General features: G+C 44.2%; 2 long non-coding RNA genes across 2 annotated transcripts; both read right to left on the bottom strand.

The window, feature by feature from the left end:
• Positions 1 to 361: 361 nt before the first annotated feature.
• On the bottom strand, positions 362 to 3,511 carry LOC128415188 (uncharacterized). Its single transcript, XR_008330884.1, has 2 exons — positions 3,336 to 3,511; positions 362 to 491 (listed from the first exon to the last, which is right to left on the bottom strand). It is a non-coding gene; the product is annotated as an uncharacterized LOC128415188 (long non-coding RNA).
• Positions 3,512 to 16,621: 13,110 nt separating this feature from the next.
• On the bottom strand, positions 16,622 to 20,502 carry LOC128415187 (uncharacterized). Its single transcript, XR_008330883.1, has 3 exons — positions 20,326 to 20,502; positions 18,674 to 18,812; positions 16,622 to 16,877 (listed from the first exon to the last, which is right to left on the bottom strand). It is a non-coding gene; the product is annotated as an uncharacterized LOC128415187 (long non-coding RNA).
• Between the last annotated feature and the right edge of the window lie 1,650 nt (positions 20,503 to 22,152).

Here is a 22,152-nt window from a genome sequence, read left to right as displayed (position 1 = left end):
CCAGCCCAAGACAACCAATGTAGGCCAGCAAATTGTGCCCTCACCTCCCTCTGCTGCCCACACTTCTTCCTGTCCCCAACACACACCGCTGCAATTTCTCCAATTAGGCTGACACTCACTATTCCTCCTCTTCCATTCATCACACTATACTTCAAAATAAGGTACCCTACAAAACTACCATTGTAGAGCAACTGAGCAAGATTCCACCATACCAGTGCTGTCATGGCAAAAACTTAAAATTGGTTCACTTTTTGCCTCGCAAGGCAAAGCAGCAGCACTCCTAGGCAGCAGCTGCTGGTGGCTGATGTAGATGATTGTGGGCAATGGAAAGCACCCCCATGAAGCTCTCAGGAGTCCAACCTTGTTCCAAGAAGAGCTTTATTCCTGTTGCAGTCTTGGATGGTACATAATGCAGTCCTCTTACAATACCAGTATCCAGGAATCACGAGCACACCGGTTCACGCAGGTGGAATCACATACAGAGGGGAAGCCTGGGAGGAAAGTCAGTTATACCTCTAAGAACTAGGGACATATTAGTCAACTCCCCACCACTTGAGATGCTGACTCATACTTCGGGAGTCAGCATACCTCCCTAATGCAGAGTGTCAACTGCTTGATAATTAGAACACTTTGTATGAATGCCAACAGCTGCCAGCCTCTCTCTTGGCACTTTGACCAATCTGGATCTCATGTTTGTCCTTATAATCCAAGAGAAAGGCATCCAGCCACCTATGGCTGCACGGTACCCAGCAGGCAGACGGAATGAAATCTGGGTCTGGGAGTCGCAGAAGGTAATGCACACAATCCCCTGCCCATCCCATTCACCACCTAAAGCGAAACTCACCTGGCCTGTCAGGGCCAGCCCTGATCCAAGTGGAGAGTCGGAGCACTTCGAGAGAAGTCAACACTTCTGATGCTTTTAGGAAAGCAACTACGTTGGAAAGTGGAATGCTGAATGGAGGTGGCTAGGGGTGTACTGTTTAGAACTCGGGGTCAGCCAAATAAAATGACAAGCAGTAGGGCAGATGAAAGGGAGTTAGAAAATTGTATTGAGGATGGGTCTATGTATCAACAGTGTGACCAAGAATAACAAAATTGATGCTCCATAGTCCAAAATAACACGAATTCCAGTAGCTTGATGCCAGGGGAAGCTGTTTGTGCCCTGCCTGTGGGCTCCTAGAAGAATTTGACTAGCCTTTGTGTCAGGATCCCATCCAGCCTGAACCCAGGAGACTTGTCTTTGGAGAAAGATGCTTGGACTGCCAGGGAGAACTGTGCTCCAGGTGAAGGCCTAAAGGAACCCACAGTGGTCCAAAGGGAACCTGAAGAGCCCCATCTCAGTGATGGCTCACCTGGGCCCCCAAGAACCTCCCCCAATCCCATTCTGAGCCCTTGCCTTGTTCTCCAGGGCAGATTAAAGTGCATTCTTATGCACTTTAACCCATCTTGCGTGTTTTTTGAGGCTTGCACTGCAATGCTAGACTCGCCGACTTAGAAGCAAGTTGCATTGAGATGAATGGAGCTTACACCCCAGCAAATGGGTACAGGGCTAATACTGCAATCAGTTAAGCATATCTCGTTTTCTTTTTCATTAGCTTTCGGACAATCTGTGGCTTATGTATATTAATTTTAGAAAATATATGTGTGTGTATAGTAAAAAATGGGAAGATGCTGCAACATGCCAATTTGGGCAGACGTGAAGGGAAATCTTCTAAAAATAATTCACAGCATGGTCCCTAAAGGCTCAAGCACCATCTGGAGACATTTGGAAAAGAAGCGGCTTGGTGATGGAGGAGGCACCGAGTCAGAATCAACATCAAAGAAAATTACATTTCTAATACTGCAGGGATGAAATTTCAAAGAGCCTCATATAGATTTTGAGCTCTTTTTAAAAAAAGTAATTAACCCAAGTGGCCTAATTGCATTGCTGAGGTACAGACAAGATTTTGAGTTCATGCTGCATGTGAAATGAGAGTGAAGATACAATGGGCATTATCTAGGCAAGTGAAGTGCTCTTAATCCCATAGATTTATTCAGGAGAGTTGAGCACATACTTAATCCTGAGCCCACTAAATAAGAAAGTACCAAGGAATTTGATGGAACTTACTTCTGTGGCTGCCTGAGAAAACATTAATAAGATCCAAATAAGATGAGATAGAGCCATAACTCAGCATCTTAAAAAGCAGAGACATCACCTTGCCAACAAAGGTCCGTATAGTAAAAGCCATGGTTTTCCCAGTAGTGATGTATGGAAGTGAGAGCTGGACCATAAAGAAGGCTGATCGCCGAAGAATTGATGCTTTTGAATTATGGTGCTGGAGGAGACTCTTGAGAGTCCCATGGACTGCAAGAAGATCAAATGTATCCATTCTTAAGGAAATCAGCCCTGAGTGCTCACTGGAAGGACAGATCGTGAAGCTGAGGCTCCAATACTTTGGCCACCTCATGAGAAGAGAAGACTCCCTGGAAAAGACCCTGATGTTGGGAAAGATGGAGGGCATAAGGAGAAGGGGACGACAGAGGACGAGATGGTGGGACAGTGTTCTCGAAGCTACCAGCATGAGGGAGGCAGTGGAAGACAGGAGTGCCTGGCGTGCTCTGGTCCATGGGGCCATGCAGAGTCGGACACGACTAAACGACTAAACAACAACAAAGGGCCATAACTCAGTGGTAACGCATCTGCTTTGCGTGCAGAAGGTCCCAGATTCAATCCCTGGGGGAGGCTCCTGCCTGAAATCCTGCAGAGCTACTGCCAGTTCTGAGTTAGATGGAGCAATGGTCTGACTTGATTTAAAGTAGCTCCCTATGTTCCTATGCACACCTCTTCCACTGAAAGTCTATGGGGCTAAACACCAACGAGCCAGATTTCTGCATATGTATCTCTAGCTGGGTGACAAACTGTGTGTGCAGTCAATGGGTGTTGTGCATGTGCCAGGCGCCATGCCCCCACAGGCAGCGCCTAACGCCCCCAGAACGCGACCACGCCCCTGCGATGCGCATCACGCCCCCTGGGGCGCGCATCACGCCTCCAAGGGGTACCAGCCCCGCCCCCGCCTGCTCTCCGCCCCCAATAGCAGAACATGCAGCTTCGCCACTGTGCATGGGGCCTTTTGCAAAAAGCATTTACCATTCCCAGTTCAGATGGGTTATCACGGCCCCATTGTTTCCATCAGGATCTTGCATGGTTTGGCTGCCCCAGATAGAGGAGAAGCGTATTTGTGTATTTTGCATTAGCAAAAATCAGTCAATCAGTAAATTAAAAAAGAAAAGCAGTCAGAGTTTCCTGCTTAAAGTTTAACATTGTATTTACTATACCACACTGGACACTGACTCACTGTGCATCCTTGAGCAAGTTGTTTAGACCTCCAGCCTCAATTCATCCCCTGCAAAATGGAAACAATAGAGGTATTTTGGGACTACAAAAGAAAGAGCAATTATCCACTGTAAATATAGTGAATCTCTTGGCCCCGACTCTGATATCTTTCCCTGCCAAAGGGCATAAACGTTTCTTGTAGTTGATCGGTTTTATTTGGATACTGTATTTATAGAGTTGCTGTTTTTAGCTCATTTAAATAAATCTTAGGCCAGTGGTTCTGGATGATGGGAGTTGCAATCCAACCACATCTGACGGGTCCTACATTGGCAACCCCAGAACTAAAGGGTTTGCTGCATTGAAATAAGTGGGACTCCCTTCCCAGTAAACAAGCACAAGAACGTGCCATAAAGTTTGCAACTCTAATTATGTAAATATTCCTTTGAATCTCAAGTTTGGCATCAGAACTCGGAGGCAGTCTCCACAGAGGTGGGCAGGTTTAGAAAATTGTTATCTGACAACATGCCCCCCCCGTACATATTTATTTCCTCTTCTCAGAGTGCTGCATGTACAATAACATAATATAACATTGGCAAGGTCTGATAGACGAGAAGATTAAAGGAGCTAAGACTTCTCAGTGGAGCTATAAAAAGCTTAGTGATGCATTGGAATTGCAGATTTCTTGGAACGTGATGCTAATACAGATCTAAAGATAAAGTCCAAAACCTGTGAAGATAATACCAAAAGAAGTAGATTCAAAGCTCAGTATCAGGATTATAATAATGTGTCGTTGTGTTTTTAAAAGAAAATTGCAATATGTTATACGGGCACAATTACCTCTTTCATTAGGATGGGAAGAGATGCCCTGTGTCTTGCACCCAATACATTTTGGGAATTCAGTACCATAAGATGTGGCGCTGACACCAAGCACCCCTAAAGTGCCCCCGATGCTGAGGTGTCTGCTGTCCAGCGGGACTGGTGGCGTGAAAGGAAGGGAGACCAGGTTGGCCAGACGGTGGCGCCAACATTTTAAAGCAATATCATACCAGTTTAAACAATCCTGGCTTCCCCCACAGGATCCTGGGAACTGTAGTTTGCTAAGGAAGTTGAGAGTTATTTGGAGACACTTACTGCCCTCACAAAGTTCCAGTTCCAGAACGGATTAACATTCAATTCCTCTTTCCAACAAACTCTAGTCATTGTACTTCCTGGAACATAACCTCTGCATCAATTGTGGGCTTATTGTATTAGAGCAGCCTTTCTCCACGTTAGGTCCCCCCATGTTGTTGGACTACAACTCCCATCATCCCTGACCACTGGTGCTGCTAGCTAGGGCCAGGCTAGTCCAATGCACAGAAACAGGGCTGGACCCTCAAGGAAAGAGATTCTGACTCAACATCAGGGAAAACTTTCTGATGGTAAAAGCTGTTTGAGAGTGGAACACAATCCCTCCAGAGGTTGTGGACTCTCTCTACTTGGAGGTTTCGAAGCAGAGGTTGGGTGGTCATCTCATCTGGCATGGATGCTTTAGAAGAGATTCCTGCATTGTGTGTGTGTGGGGGGTCCTAGACTATATGACCCTTGGGGTCTCTTCCAACTCTACAGTTCTATGGTTCTATGAATTGGAAAGGATTGTGGGTTTGGCTTTCTATTTCTTGTTTAATTTATTAGTCATTTGCCATGAAACACCCCCATGCAATTAACAATAAAAAGTTAAACAATTTCAAATCCATTACACTAAAGATGGGATAACAGTCTCCACTTCAAAGGCTTGTTGGAAAAGGGAAGTGTTTAATAGAGAAAATAGAAGGTGTTTGTCTGATACATAACGAAGGGCATTCCAAAGGCTAGGTGCTGCCACACTAAAAGCCCAATTCCTACATTGTACAAAATGGACCTTCTGAGGAGATGGAATTGACAAAGTGCAGTGATTGTTTGGGTAGGCAAGAAGTGTGATAATCTTTTGGGTATCCTGGTTCCAAGCTGTAGAGGACTTTATACATCAGCACCAGCACCTTGAACTTAGCCCAGTGGCCAATTGGCACAAGTCTTTCAGCACCGGCATAACATGATGATATCTTGCCCTCATGAATGCCCTTGTTGCATTTTGCACTAGCTGCAGCTTCTGGGCCAACTTCCAGGACAGCCCCACACAAAGTGCACTGCGGCAATCCAATCAGGAGGTTACCAGTGCATGGACAACAGCGTCTGGCTATCCTGGTCAAGAGAAAACTGTAGTGGTCTTACCAGCTGAAGCTGGTTAAAGCAGTTGGAATGTTTCAGGGAATAGCACCCTCGATCCTCACAGCTATCTTTGACCACAACATCCCCTTTTTGCAAAACAATGTGCAAATGGATTGACCTGTCTAAAAAGCCAACCCCACACCTGCCTCTTAACAATGCCAGTCTGTCTCTGCTCCTATATTTAGCATGGTTTGTTTTAATAAGTCGCATTTCATGCTAATGAGATGGCACTAAATCCAGCTTTTAAGAGCATAAAATACACAAAAGCACATAAGCTGTGTGATTATGGGGCTGTCTGATTCACACAGTTTGGTTTGTCCATGCAGATGAGCTATTGGGGCCTGCGAAGACTGTGTATATATGTATGGAAAACAGGTAATAGTCCATTGCCATCGTCTAGTCCAGGCAATAGAATGGCACTTCACCTGAGCTGATGGGAAGGCCAGCTTTGGGAGAAGCCAAAGCCCATTCCAATACAGTTGAAAAAAGAGAGGTTGAGAGACTGTAGAAGACAGATTTGAGCAGAAAAACCTGAAGGAGGAAGAGACAAGGAAGACAAAACAAAGCTAGCTCTGGAAGAAGTCAGCTGAGAAGTCACATACAACTTTGGATATACAGCTTGGATCTGGTGGCAGCTGCAAAGTGCTGAACTGAGTGACAAGGCAGCAGTTGTTCTTCAGTGGCAGGTTTGGGGAGCCTTGTCTGCTACAGCCAGAGCAAAAGATTTCGATAAAGGCTGGACAATGGGCCCTCCCACACGATGGCCCTTTAGAATTGTCAGTGTTGCATAAGGGGCAGGGTTTGGGACTGGGACCTGGGAGTCAATGGGATAGGGGTGGGTCCAGCTGAAAATCCCGCCAGTTGGCTGTTTGACAAAGAAGCGAGAAATGAGTAGCAGAATTACACACACACACCAAACACACACACTTTCTCCTGTGCACAGTGGGTTTGTGCAACTTTAATCATTGTGATTAAAGGGATGTGGGTGGCGCTGTGGGTTAAACCACAGAGCCTAGGACTTGCCAATCAGAAGGTCGGCGGTTTGGATCCCCGCAACGGGGTGAGCTCCCGTTGCTCAGTCCCTGCTCCTGCCAACCTAGCAGTTCGAAAGCACTTCAAGTGCAAGTAGATAAATAGGTACCGCTCCGGCGGGAAGGTAAACGGTGTTTCCGTGCGCTGCTCTGGTTCACCAGAAGCAGCTTAGTCATGCTGGCCACATGACCCAGAAGCTGTACGCTGGCTCCCTCAGCCAATAAAGCGAGACGAGCGCCACACCCCCAGAGTCTTCTGTGACTGGACCTAATGGTCAGGGGTCCCTTTACCTTTAATCATTGTGAAAGGGCTCCATCTCTTCAGATCTGCGACAGATAATTGTGGTGATGGAACTAGGAGATTTAGGGCAAGGGATGCAAAAGGGCATTCCTTCTTCTACCCCGAAAACAACCATGCACATGTAATCAAATGGCATATTACCATGCTATTCTATATTACTATAATCTGGGAGGCACTAATTATGGCTTATTTCTTTTACCGGAAAAGGCAATCAACACATTATTAATTATTATAAGTAATACCCTCACCTAAGTTGGCATGTTTTCCTTTGCTATTACAGTGGTACCTCAGTTTAAGAACAGCCCTGTTTCCGAACTATTCGGTATACGAACTCTGCAAAACCGGAAGTAGTGTTCTGGTTTGCAAACTTTACCTTGGTCTATGAACGGAAGCCAAATGGTGGAAGGGCACCGGCGGCGGGAGGCCTCATTAGGGAAAGCGCACCTCGGTTTAAGAACAGCTTTGGTTTAAGAACGGACTTCCAGAACAGATTAAGTTTGTAAACCAAGGTACCACTGTCGTGTGTTTTTCAGCTTGTATTATTACAATTTGATGTTTCATTTCACAATGCTATAATGGTGTGTCAAAGGTATCAAAATTTCATAGAAGAAAAGATGAGCAACAGCAACAAAATAAAAGAGGAACTTTTTTCTCATGACTCATGAGTCAGTGTGGTATAGGATGTGGTGAGCCATGTTACAAGTTTGCTCTGGGCCTAAAAAAATGATGCTTGGGCCTTGTGTGAGCTAGATAAATTATAAAACTCTGCTGCTGCTGCTGCGTCTTTACCATAGAGCTTGACTACCTTTTTGGGTTGTTGAGCAAAGTGTTGCCTGAAGAATACAATTCCCTCCAAGAAGGGAGGGGTTGGCCATTCCAGAAAGGAACATTTAAAAGATCCAAGCAAAGCTAGAGCTTCAGCCACGGGGTGGGAGGGGCAACAAAACTTGGGAAGCAAAATCCACACACCACAATTATGAGTGAATCAAAATGTTTTCATTTGCTGACTGGCAAGCCTCCCAGGGTAAAATATTCTGTAACTGCAGTACCATTGCAAATAATTACAAATATTATTCCACAGTAGCAATGAGGACTTCTGCAGAGAGAGGAAGAACTTAAATATGGGCCATATTGAAAACACCTATGATTACAGCCTTGGGTTCCCCTGAGGGACACACAGTGTTTATATAAAAGAAATATAGCTATAACAATACCGCACTCTGCAAAAACCTCTTTCGGAGGGCAACACCTCTGCATAGCCTCAAGCTACCCTCTCACTACTCACCAAAGCCCATTTTGCCTTAAGCAGGTCATTTTTTCTCTTGGAAAGTGTAGCTATGACAACAGAGAAGTCACAAGGAAAAGGGATTTTTTCTAAAATGTCTGAGTTCCTCATAAAGCTTGGTTTCCAGACCTTTGATCACCTTGATTAAATGTTTAACAAACCTTTAGATTAGATCAGGGGTAGGAAACCTAAGGCCCGGGGGCCGGATGCGGCCCAATCGCCTTCTCAATCCGTCCATCAGCATGTTTTTACATGAGTAGAATGTGTCCTTTTATTTAAAATGCATTTCTGGGTTATTTGTGGGGCATAGGAATTCGTTTGTTGTTGTTTTTTTCAAAACATAGTCTGGCCCCTGACAAGGGAGGGACAGTGGACCAGCCCAAGGCTGAAAAAAGTTGCTGACCCCTGGATTAGAAGAAGAAGAAGAAGAGTTTGGATTTGATATCCCGCCTTTCACTCCCTTTAAGGAGTCTCAAAGCGGCTCACATTCTCCTTTCCCTTCCTCCCCCACAACAAACACTCTGTGAAGTGAGTGGGGCTGAGAGACTTCAGAGAAGTGTGACTGGCCCAAGGACACCCAGCAGCTGCATGTGGAGGAGCGGAGACACGAACCCGGTTCCCCAGATTAGGAGACTACCGCTCTTAACCACTACACCACACTGGCTCTATTTAACATTTAATCATTAAAAATGTTATCTCAATGATCACTGAGCAGTTTGCAAAATATTTTAAAAAGAAGCCTTAGCATAGCACACAGTGCAATCCTAGACATGCCTCCTTGACTTTGGTCTCCATTGGAGTAAGTGGGGCCTTCTTCTGAAGAGACACGCACAGGCAAGGGCTGTCCTACTGTCTTGTCTTCCATCTACTGTTCAGATTTTCTCTCGTAAACGACTAGAGATTTACTTTTTCATTGTTTTTAACGAAAGCTGAAATTTGGAGGGGAAAGGTCCTGAATAGGCCTCTGCTCCAGAAGTGCCTCCCACCTCCAGCTGAGAGCAGGTCTTCACCTTATGCAGGAGGAGCTGGTGTTCTGGGCTGCACCCCACCTCCCACTGCAGGTGACAAGGGGATATTTCTGAACACTTTCACAAGTCAACAAAATTCCTGGACTAGTGTAGAAAGGAGAGGAGAGCTATGTTAAATCTTTGTCTCTAATGTGCTAGTGTACTATATATAGAAAGTGCTTTTTTGCTGCGGGGGAGCATTCAGAAATATAAGCCTCCACCTGCAGTCTGAAGTAGTATAGTCCAGAATCCTATGAGGATAGTATAGTGTTCTGGAGTGTACCACTTCAGACCGCAGATGGGGAAATCACCGTGTGAATATAGAAATACCTCCTTAGCCTTCTCAATGTGCATATATTCATCCCTCCACCCCCTTTGGGAAAATATTCTAAGTCTCCCATGGCAGTCTGAAGCGGCACATAGTTGTAACCCTTCCTTTTACCATATAATCTGCTGCTTTAAAATACTTAAATTTTCAATATAATATATGCTCAGCAGGCAAAATGCTCAATCTGTAGCTCACTTTTTCTGACTCGGCTGCTGTGCTCTTGGGACAGAGTCTAGACCACTTGCGCTGTAAAATGCCATGTTCAACTGCAGCACTAGGTAGAAATAATAAATGGGACGACTGTCGCCCAGAGCTAGGCCTGCCTGAGATGTATACAAGACTGGATAGGTCTGGGGAAAGCGGGAATAGCTGCAACCAGGAGGAATATCCCCTCATGTGCAGGAGACAAATGTGTTCAGAGGCGTTAGTGGTGTCCCATTTCAGGATGAGAAGAGGGGGAATTAGAAGCTGCTGAAAACCTGCCTCCTGTCTCGGAATATTACTATTTAATGTAAGTTGAAATAATCCCCCTGAAAGAGCAATAAACCTATGGAATAACTTGGCAAGTGAAAAGCCACTGAAGCGAGTAGCATAAGTGACAGAATTTAAAAGACAGCTAGGCATTATTTTTTTTAATGGAGAGGCAAAGTGAACTAAATTGACAAAACAAGGAGATGGGTTAGATGTAAAGGGCAGGTCAACCCTTTCCCTTAAAGATGCCCTCTTTCCTAGGTCCTTGTTTCAGCTTTATTATGTAGATGTTTTCCAGTTGGGGGGTGTTTTCTGGTCTGGTAACTAAACAGAGAATCAAGATATTGGACCCTAATGTTGCATTTGAACAAGGTTCAAACTAAGGCACACACTGCATGCCGTGGGAAGAATTGTGGGCTCCACCAAGCTGTGCCTTGCGCTGCATCTCTTTGGTAACATGTAGTTGAAGTGAAGCTTGATATCATCCTGTTATTTCCCCGCTCCTCTGCTCCAGTTTAGTGGCTGCCACTTGAGGTGGGTAGAGGTAGAGGGACCCCTGACCATTAGTCGCGGAAGACTCTGGGGTTGCGGCACTCATCTCACTTTATTGGCCGAGGGAGCCGGCGTACAGCTTCTGGGTCATGTAGGAACTGCTAATATTTTGACACTGTATCGTATGCATTTTTCCAGTACATCTTACTTGAAGATCCAGGTTAGCATGTCCTTATTCAGGATGAGGGACACCTTTGATTTGGTTTTCATTTTAAGGCAAACCTCTCTACTGTCTGAAACAATACACGAACTGAAATGCAGACATCCTTTGAAATTTGCACTTCTTTGAATTTTGCAGTGCATGTGAAGGGGTTTCAGCTGGTTGCTCCAGCTCAACTGCATGGCTCTCACCAGCCACTCTTGAGTTCCTATACCAATAATGTAGGAACTGTCTCCCCCCCATCGTTCTACCAGGACACTGAGGTCCAGCACTGAGGGCCTTCTGAAGGTTCCCTCACTGGGAGAAGCCAAATTACAGGGAACGAGGCAGAGGGCCTTCTCGGTGGTGGCACCCGCCCTGTGGAACACCCTCCCACCAGATGTCAGAGAGAACAACTACTACCAGACTTTTAGACGACATCTGAAGGCAGCCCTGTTTAAGGAAGCTTTTAATGTTTGATGCATTACTGTATTTTAATATTGTGTTGGAAGCCGCCCAGAGTGGCTGGGGAAACCCAGCCAGATGGGCGGGGTATAAATAAATTATTATTATTATTATTATTATTATTATTATTATTATTATTATTACTATTATTATTATTAATTCAACTTTTCTGAAACACATGAATCTGACCTTTGGAGAGTTTGTAGGTAACCCAATTTTAACTTGCCCAAAATGTCGGGGGAAGTGGGAAACTTTGGGACCCACTTCAAAGAGCATATTTGGAAGGTCCAACAGCCTATATTTCCACACTTTACTTTGCTTTAAAGTACTTTGTGACTTTAAATCTCTGTTGGGCGTTCTCTCACCAGAGTACTTACCCAAGCTTGGTCTTGGCATCAAAGAATTATCCTTTCTTCTTTTCTTTTCTTTTTTTGCACCAAAAATGTGCATAATATATTTTTGATAATAACATAACAAAAATGCTTTATATTACAGGGAATTGATTTGCATTCACACACATATGGTAAAGCTGCATACATAACTGTACATATTGGGAAGAACTCAGTCTAAAATTCTTAAGACTTTTCATAAGGATTCTTTAAAAAAACCACAAACTGATGTGGAAATGTGGAGAACCAGACTTAGAACTGGAAAAAGTAGAACCCAAAAGAAACTGAAAATTGACAGAAAAATCACTTTTATGTGCCTGGAGCAGCAGAGCACAGGAAAGTAGTGTGGGGACTCACCCCGCTCTCCTTACGGTGAGAGCCCCCTACCTACTGCACAGTGCTGGCTGGGGAGCTGAGAGGCCTCCACTGTCAGGCTTGAGGAATCCTCTCCCTCCCTCAACTGGCACACAGGCAGGGCGGAAAGAAGAAAGTTCTTACGTATGATTTGTTCCGTCACCTTGGTAACAGACAAAGAATTCCAGTCATTCCTCATAATTCCGCTTGCACTGAGCTCCTCCCCCTCCTCCCTCTGGCAACAGCATTTACCTCTACGGCGCCTGTCAGGGGACAATTGCTGTTGAGCCCTTTGTTCTTGGACTCTTAACGAACGCCACGTTTTAGGAGAAGGGGGGTCAGTGACTCTGTCCAGAGATGGATCAGCTGCCTGCTGTCTCTCCTTCCCCCTTCTCCTAACTGCATAACTCTGGTGTTGTTTGTATCTGAGCTGTAATCCTCCTCCTCCCAGTCCTGCTGTAACTGGAGACGGCCTTCTTCCTCTTACCCATTTCTCCTCCTCTTCAGACCAGTTCCTGACACCAACTGTCTTGCCTCCAACAGCCATGTCCTATACATTGTCATACATCTTCAATATGTTTATGACAACATTCTGTGTGCACACTCGGAGGACGATATCCAAACCATCCTAAATATATTTGCAGAAGCTTACGAAGAGCTTGGCCTATTGCTCAACATTAAAAAAACCAAAGTGCTGCACCAACAGACACAAAACAATCCCTCTGCAGCGCCACAAATCCAACTTAATAGTGCAACATTAGAAAATATCAATCGTTTTTTGTACTTAGGCAGTTATCTTTCCACAAGCCTGAGCTCTGTGAATGCAGCTTTCTCCTGATTGGAGCGTTGAGTGTTTGAGGACTGGGACATTCACAGGAAAACCAAATTGCTTGTTTACAAAGCTATTGTAGTACCAACTTTACTCTACGTTTGTGAAACATGTACCACTTATAAATGCCATCTCCAACTCCTCAAAAGATTCCATCAACGGTGTCTTCAAAAAAATTACATGTCACTTAGGAAGGCAGGCGAACTATTGCCAGTGTACCGGAAGAAGCAAAGATCACCACTATTGAAGCAGTGATTCTTCAACTTTGTTGGACTGGTCATGTTGTTCAGATGCCTGATTATCATCTTCCAAAGCAACTACTCTATTCCCAGCTTAAAAATGGTAAGTGTAATGCTGGTCGACAACAAAAGAGGTTTAAAGATCTTCTCAAGGCGAATATGGTTGGAGGAGTGGCGTTATATGTCAGGGATGTGTATACCTGTGAAGAGATCCAAGATTTAGAACCTCAAAGCCAAAGTGAGAGCATTTGGGTCAAAATTAAGGGAGAGAAGAATAACAGTGACCTCATTGTGGGAGTTTACTATAGATCCCCAAGCCAAACGGAGGACATAGATGATGCCTTCCTGGAACAGATGGCCAAGCATGCAAAAGGAAGGGAGATAGTAGTAATGGGGGACTTCAATTACCCGGATATTTGTTGGATGTCAAACTCAGCCAAGAGCATAAGGTCAAACAGATTCCTCACTGGCCTTGCAGACAACTTCATTGTCCAGAAAGTGGGAGAAGCAACAAGAGGAACAGCCATTTTAGATCTGGTCCTAACCAATGTTGATGACCTGGTTAGTGGGGTAGAAGTGGAGGGATCATTAGGCGCGAGTGATCATGCTCTTCTGAAGTTTACTATACAGCAGAAAGGAGCAGCCAAGCATACTAGGACTCAATTTCTTGACTTTAAGAAAGCCGACTTCATAAAACTTAGGGAAGTGCTGGGTGAGATCCCATGGAGAGTAATACTAAAAGGAAAGGGAGTTCATGATGGCTGGGAGTTTGTTAAGAGGGAGATAGTAAAAGCACAACTTCAGGCAATACCAATGAGATGGAAACATGGAAGGTGCCTAAAGAAGCCAGGGTGGCTATCTAAAGAACTTTTAACTGAGTTAAGATTAAAAAACGATGTGTACAAAAAATGAAAAAGGGGGGGAACCACCAAAGAGGAATTCAAACAAATAGCCAGCACGTGTAGACACAAAGTCAGAAAAGCTAAAGCACAGAATGAACTCAGGCTTGCTAGAGAGGTTAAAAGCAACAAAAAAGGCTTTTATGGGTATGTTTGTAGCAAAAGGAAGAACAAAGAAACAGTGGGGTCACTCAGAGGAGAAGATGGTGAAATGCAAACAGGGGACACAGAAAGGGCTGAACTCCTCAATGCCTTCTTTGCCTCAGTCTTCTCCGATAAAGAAAACAATGCCCGACCTGAAGAATTTGGAGCAAAGGATTCAGCAGAGGAAACACAGCCCAGAATAACTAAGGAGATAGTACAAGAATACTTGGCTAGTTTAGATGTATTCAAGTCTCCAGGGCCAGATGAACTGCATCCAAGAGTATTAAAAGAACTGGCAGATGTGATTTCAGAACCACTGGCAGTCATCTTTGAGAATTCCTGGAGAACAGGCGAAGTCCCGGCAGACTGGAGGAGGGCAAATGTTGTCTCTATTTTCAAAAAGGGGAAAAGAGAGGACCCAAATAATTACCGCCCAGTCAGTCTGACATCAATACCAGGGAAGATTCTGGAGCAGATCATTAAGCAAACAGTCTGTGAGTACCTAGAAAGGAATGCTGTGATCACCAATAGTCAGCATGGATTTCTGAAAAATAAGTCATGTCAGACTAACCTGATCTCGTTTTTTGACAGAATTACAAGCCTGGTAGATGAAGGGAACGCAGTGGATGTAGCCTACCTTGATTTCAGCAAGGCACTTGACAAGGTGCCCCATGATATTCTTGTAAAGAAGCTGGTAAAATGCGGTCTTGACTATGCTACCACTCAGTGGATTTGTAACTGGCTGACTGACCAAACCGAAAGGGTGCTCATCAATGGTTCCTCTTCATCCTGGAGAAGAGTGACTAGTGGGGTGCCACAGGGTTCTGTCTTGGGCCCGGTCTTATTCAACATCTTTATCAACGACTTGGATGATGGACTCAAGGGCATCCTGATCAAATTTGCAGATGACACCAAACTGGACACCAAACACTGACTGAAGTCTAGCCTTACCATGTGACTTGGTCTCTCCATCTCCTGCTTTTTACAAAAATAAAACAGACGTGTGACTACAGTATTTGTCTGCTGCTGTCACTTCTGGTTTGATTTTTAGACACATCCCTGCCTTCACTCTGGCTTTTCCTGACTGACCCCTCTTTATTTTCCTTCCTAGTTATGACCTGTTTAATTGAATTATAAGCCTCTGGATGGGACCCGTTTTATTTTTTAAATCATTGTTTGGTGCCAAGGGTTTTAGCACTTCATAAACAAAAAGGAATAATTGTAACGTGATTACTTCCCTGATGCGCCTGTTTTTCTGGACAGCTAGATGGCTCAACACTCTATTAACTTCAAATTATTATCATTAGTATTAGTATTAGTATTTAGACCCTGCCTTTTTCCCTGGTAGAATGTAAGATGGCTTACAGATAAAAACAAAAATCGCTCAACACATTTACAAGGGCCTATATATGCATGTCAAAGGCACAAATCCCTTTGCTTTAGAGAAATGAATATTTCAATGATATTATCATTATTGCCAGGAGTTACAAAGAAAGAAAACAATTGCAGTTAATATTCTGAAAATGTGATGCTTTCCTGCAATTTAACCTTGAATGTGCCCAAGAATAGGACTTTGGACCATGCCGAATCTTGCCCTCCCACACCCTGTAACTGCTTTGCCCCTCTCCCACACCTCCTGATATCTAAAATGGTGTTCCATGGTTTGCCCTCCCTGCAGCTCATTGCCTGGTATTGCTCTTCACTTGATGCTTTCCCCCTTCTGTAATCCTGTATTTACAATTAGCTATTCTGCTCACTTCTTTGGTAATCCTTGGCAGTGTATGAACTACATATACGGTTCAATTCTTTCCCTTCTGCCTATCAAATTCTGTTCATTTCCAAGGATTAAATCCTATAATTATTTGGGCAAACTGTATAAGAAAATCAGACAAGCGTCATATCCCCAGGCACTCTCTTGTTTGGATTTTCCATGACTGATGTTTGCTTCATTTGCTGTGATCCTGATTTCCCTGGATATCAGTATCACACCCTTTTGCATTAATTTACCCACTCACTGAAGCAGCCGTCTCAGATGCTGCTTTCATCTATCTCACTCATTCTCTTTCCTTGGATCCAATTTTCACTTTGGAGTAGAATGTTTGAAATTGTTCTCCTTACCTACTCACCAGTTCTCTTGTACATGCATTACAAAAGTGAATCGTCGTATCCAGGGAAATTCACAATATAATATTCTAGTCCTTATTGAATCTCTCTCTCTCTTTAGCACACTGATCAGTTCAGAAGTGTGGTGTAATCTCTGGCTTTGATTCAACCACTGTTCTTTATTTAAGAAAAACATTTCTAGATGCGTGTGTCTGTGTTTGGTGGCAATGTCTTCTGGGTAACTTAAGTGTGTGTGTGTGTGTGTGTGTGTGTGTGTGTGTGTGTGTGTGTAATGAATTATTATCTGAATGTCCATATGAAAATCAGTGGGGCCATTATCCCAGAATGGTGCTCTTTCTTCAGGTGATAACTGAAGTCCAAGGAAGCAAGGCTGCATCAGGTGCATGGAAGCCAATGCTTCTTGGCAAAAGGTTTGTCAAGAGTTTATGCCACTGATAAGCCTATTGGGAAGTTTGCTGTCATTTCTGTTTTGAAGAATTTGCCAAGCCGAAAAACCCATGATTTTTCGATTGACTTGACTTTATTATGTAACCATTGCAAAAAGATACTGAAGAGGATAAAACATATTTTGAGTTTGGATGGTGCGTCATCTTTCTAGAATATGTTGCTTCAATCAAAACATCAGGAGTCAAATGTTGTACTCTGAGGATACTCACTGCCTTCCCGCCCACTGAGATGGGGAGCTCATGTGCCTCTTCCCTTCCCTTTTCTGTCTTAGCTGTGACCTACATGGCAAGTCACACATATAACGGGTTGGATAAAGCTGGGTAGAAATAAAATGGAGGCAAAAGGCAGAGGTGACAGGAAGCTAAAGAGATTGACTAGGAATTGATGCAACAGTGAAAGTAAGGGACATGTCCTTCAGGACTGAGGACAGCTCCTGGGTAGATAACTTGCTCCAACAAACCTCTACAGTTGAGAACTGCAATGATGCTAAACATGCAGTTGTCCCTGAATAATGACTGCTATGTCTCTATCCCCACAAAGCCTCTTCATACGCTAGTAAAATTTACCTGTTTCCTGAAACTTTAGTTTTGTGTATTTTCCTGCTCCACACTACAATGATAAGAATGACTTCAGGACACAGGAATGATCAACTAAACAGGGGGAAAGGGAGGAGCTAAATGTCAAATTGGTAGCGGCCACACTTTTAGTAGCATGTCCAGTTTGGCTCATATTGGTGTAGACGTGATGAAAGTTTCCTCCTAAACCACTGGGATAAGACAGATTCAGCATGGAAATTTATATTATTAAATGACGCATATAACCTTTTAATGTCTCATTGGAGGCCATATATTCCAACTCTTCAATTTAAGTTTTCAAAGTAAATATGACAAGTAAAACACTATGCATTATATCTCTATAAGGGGCATAAGCCGTTTGAGGGGGCATATTCGGTCCATGCGAATAAATAAATAATCAAACACATTTTTAATTCTTCAGATTGTCCTGACGCATACAATATCTGTTCCTAAGATATTTTTTTATTACGATGGACAGCTCTCTAAATCAGAATAATTCATAAACATTCTGAATGATCATAAATCATGGATGCATATGAATGTTTTTTGGTTTTAAATAAGAAGTTGTACCATGTGTGATCTTTGATTCCCACCCCCACCACCAACTGGTAGACTAACAGTGGCTACAGACACAACAAAGATTTGGATCTTTGCTTCCAGCTTTCCAGCTTTGTATAGGATGTTTATGAATGTTATAAATCTGGCTGCATATAAGACCAGAAACATCCACATGAGCAGTTCTAAACATATGGATGGATTTCAATCTAGGGGAAAATTACAAGCTTGAGCAATATATTTAAAAATTTATTATGTATAGCCTGGATGGTTTATATTCTGCTCCTTTTGCTTACTGTCATAGCTAGGGGAGCAATGAGGTTAGAAGGGTAGTAACTTCAGCTAGCATTTAATTTTTAATGGCAGTTCTGTCCAGAAAGATTACTATTGATTGCCAGCACTAGGAAAGAGCCAATTGTTCAAGCAGGGAGAAATAGATCTCCTTGCATGCTATTTATTTCGTTAGAGGTAATAAACAGTTGCCCAAGGAATGGCAGCAGCAGAGAGTAACTTGTGTTTAAGCCTAACAATTCATCTTTAAAGAAGGCAGTCAATAAAAGTAAGACTTGATGTGGAGGCTTCAAAAAGTTCTTTACTCACATAATGATAAATCACTGGGAGGGATTATTTATTTCCTAGCAAACAACCACCACCACCTGCTTGAGAGTTGCTCCTCTCACCTATCCAAGGATTAAAACACTGTTCTTTTAAAGCAGTATATTAGACTGTGAGCTAGTGGCTAGTGTAATAATTCCTAGATGCCTTAAGAAGGAAAATATTTACAAATGAAATCATATGTATAGGCCATTGTGTCCGATAGCCTGGATTAAATTTAGCCACAGCTCCGGGCAACATAAATAAATAGGTAAGAGCGAGGAAATGAGGTATGATGTACTTAAATGTTGTTGAACATTTCTAGGAAGGAAAGATGGCTTACACAGATGTGAATAAAAGTGGAAGTTGTAATCCTAAATATATTCACCAGGAAGTTTTCTGTTGCGGCTTGGCTGCAAGGGTCTACGACTCCCCACGCATGGCTTTAAAACATCCAGATATCATGATGAAAGTCCGTCACTCTCCTGAACCTTGGACTATGGAGATGCCAGTTCTGCCGCTGAACTCTGACCGAAGGAGAGGACAAAAGAAGAGCCTGTGGGATCAGGCCAGGGGCTCATCTAGTCCAGCACCCTGTTCTCACAGTGCCAGTCAGATGCCCAGGCAAAGCCCCAAAGCAGGACCCCAGCACAGCAGCACTCTCCCCACCTCTGATTCAGAACTATTCTGCCACTGGCGGAGGAAGAGGGGGGCGGGGGAGCACACCGCCCCTGGCACCACAATCCCAGTGGGGTGCCATCATGGCTGCCCCCCCGCGCTGGGCACCATGGGCACACAGGACGCGTGCCACACCCCCAGGATGCGCGCCATGCTCCCCGGGATGTGCGCCAGCCACGCCCCGGCTGCTCTCTGCCCCCGGTGCCGGAGCCACTGGGTAGAACATAGTCACCATGACTAGTTAGCCATTTTTAGCTTTATCCTCCATGAATTTGTGGAATCCTCTTTTAAAAGCCATCCTGGCTGGTGGCTATCTACATCTTGTGAGACTGAGTGATGCACTGTGCGAAACGGGCTTTGTTTTTCCTAAAATCAAAAAGGAAGCTTCTCCACAGCAATACGAAAAAAGAGCCGGGTTGTGTGGCACAGCCCAACCCTTATTAAAACTTCCAGGTCAGGCTTGCTCACAGGACAGGTTGCTTACTTACAATTTCTGTCTCCCATCAGAAGGAACTGGTTCTGACACCAAGATAATATCCCTTTTTTGATATTCATCCTTTTCTTATTTCTTTGAAGGATAGGCATAGATGAGATTCAGAAGACATGAGGCATACATAATTCAAAAGTAATTGGTATGGAAAGACCTACAAAAGGTTTTCTTGTTTGTTTTGTTTTTTTCAAAAGAAACAAGGAGATACTAAGTGTTTGAGTTCATCATCTTTTTTAGCAGGCTAATCTTTTTTGGTGAGACCCAGGACAGCCAAGTGATACTGCCTGTCAGTAAAGCTGCCATAAAGCAGACTGGCATGTCCACCAGCGTCAAGGGGTTGACTTTTTGTCCTTAAGGTACTCTCCTCCTATAATTATTGCACATCTTTAGAAGCCTGTGCAAATTTGCATTCTGCAAACCTCAGCTAAAGTCAGATCAATGGAGTTCAGTGCTTGCAGGAAGACTGAGACTACGTGGGAATGGAAGCAGAGTGTGCCAGATCAGACCAAAATTGTGTCTAGTCCAGCATCCTCTTCTCACAGTAGCCAACCAGATGCCCACGCAAAGCCTGGAAGCAGGTAACACTCTCGCTACTTGAGCTCTTTAGCAACTGGCATTCAGGGCCATACATAAGTCATCCTGGCTAGTAGCCATGGATACTCCACAAATGTGTTTAATTCTCCGAGAAAACCATCCAAGTTTGTGGCTGTCTCTAAGATGTTATGGCAGCAAATTTCATTGTTTATCTTCTGTCCTTCCAACACACTTGTCCACAAGACCAGGACAGTAGCCCATGCAGATCCATATAGTGATGGATTTTCGTGGAAGGAAAAGTGAAAGAAGTAGAATGTAGAAAGACTTAGAAATCCTACTTACACTTGAGATGAAAAGAATCTCTTCAATGCACTGGAAAACTTATTTGTTTTGTCACAAACTAGCTCCTCTTGCCTGGACTAGCTATCCTCAAATGGTTGCTCTTCCCAAAGTGCTCAGCCAAGTCACTCAGCAGGGGGACGTGTCACAATGGAGGACATGACACCATTACTTTACCTACCTGGCTTAACAATGGGCATTGTTCCCTTTAATATTCACTTTTCAAATATATCTTTCAGTGGGTTAAGCAGTTTTATTCAATTTATTATAGAAAAGTTCTAGACCCTGCTTCATCTAGCACAGTGCATTTCTGGACAGGACAGGCAACACCATGCATACACACACACTTTTCAACATGGCGGGGTCAGCAAGGGAAAACACTTCTGGCCTAGACTATGGCTGCTGTTTCTCACTTAATAGTTAAAATTAACCTCTCTCAAAACCCTGTATTGATCTGTCCAGTATTATGATGGACAGGAGCAAGACTTCACCCGTAGACCTTAGATGAGCCATTAGGAAAGCCAAAAAGAGGGAGCTCCATGCTCCTCCCTCAACTCACTTAGAAGACAAAGAATTTGAAGGAGAGTTTTAGGGTTGGCCATTGTGTGTGTCAGCATCGCCCTTGAGCCAGTGTCACCAACTGGACTCATCCACTCAGCCCCGACTGGGCTAGGCGAGCTGGGTAGCACTTCCAGAGACCACCTTCTTCACAGGAACAGGTCAAAGTGCTGTGGACTCACAGCTTAGAGTTGTGAGCACCGGATTCACTTCCACAAGAAGACAGTCGTCGCACAGCAGAGTACAGCAGAGTCTAGCAGAGTATATAAACAACTCGGAGAGCAGCTCTGTAGAATATCTTCTTTATTCTATCTACAACTATACAAACTATATACAGAGCTAAATGAGTTCTAAGCATAAATGAATGCTAAACTGCACTGAGTGTCTGCAGCTGCTCTTAGCAGCAACCTTATCTCTACACACGATCTCTAACACTCAGTCTCTCTCTCTCTCCGACACACTGACTGACTGACTGACTGACTGACTGGCTGACTCTTTGATGTGGTGCTGGAGCAGAATAAGTAGAGAGCAGAACACTGCTCCTCCTCTCTGGTGAGAATCAGCAGACTCATCAGGAGATTCTTGGATATGGGAGGGGTGAAATCTCCTCAGTGTGAACTAAAGGGGAACAAACAGGGTTGCAGGCTGTTAAAGGCAAGAAAGCTGGGGAGAGGGTCAGAACACGGTGGTAGATTTCTTCCTGAATCCACGGCTGCTGTGAAACAAGACCCTCTCAGAAATTTAATGCTGTGAACCCCTCCATCTCAGCTGTGAGTCCTGGCCTGGCAAGCAGGCCTCTTCCACCTGGCCTGGGGTGGGCGGGGCCCTGACTGACTGACCAACAGACTGAAACTTTGGAAGCTGAGTTGGGATGCTGTCCCAGTTCTGTTGTCATCGCCCCACCTGTCAAAAATGTTTTAAACTGCTTTAATCTGATTTTAATTATTTTGAATTGTTTTAAACTGTTGTAACTGGTATGTTACATACTGGGGACGCGGGTGGCGCTGTGGGTAAAAGCCTCAGCGCCTAGGGCTTGCCGATCGAAAGGTTGGCGGTTCGAATCCCTGCGGCGGGGTGCGCTCCCGTCATTCGGTCCCAGCGCCTGCCAACCTAGCAGTTCGAAAGCACCCCCGGGTGCAAGTAGATAAATAGGGACCGCTTACAAGTGGGAAGGTAAACAGCGTTTCCATGTGCAGCTCTGGCTCGCCAGAGCAGCGATGTCACGCTGGCCACGTGACCCGGAAGTGTCTTTGGACAGCGCTGGCCTC

The sequence above is a fragment of the Podarcis raffonei genome, chromosome 6 (genome assembly GCF_027172205.1).
Source record: "Podarcis raffonei isolate rPodRaf1 chromosome 6, rPodRaf1.pri, whole genome shotgun sequence".
Taxonomy (NCBI): Eukaryota; Metazoa; Chordata; class Lepidosauria; order Squamata; family Lacertidae; genus Podarcis; species Podarcis raffonei.
Note: the sequence above shows the minus strand (reverse complement) of the source record. Positions and strands in the feature narration are given on the sequence as shown.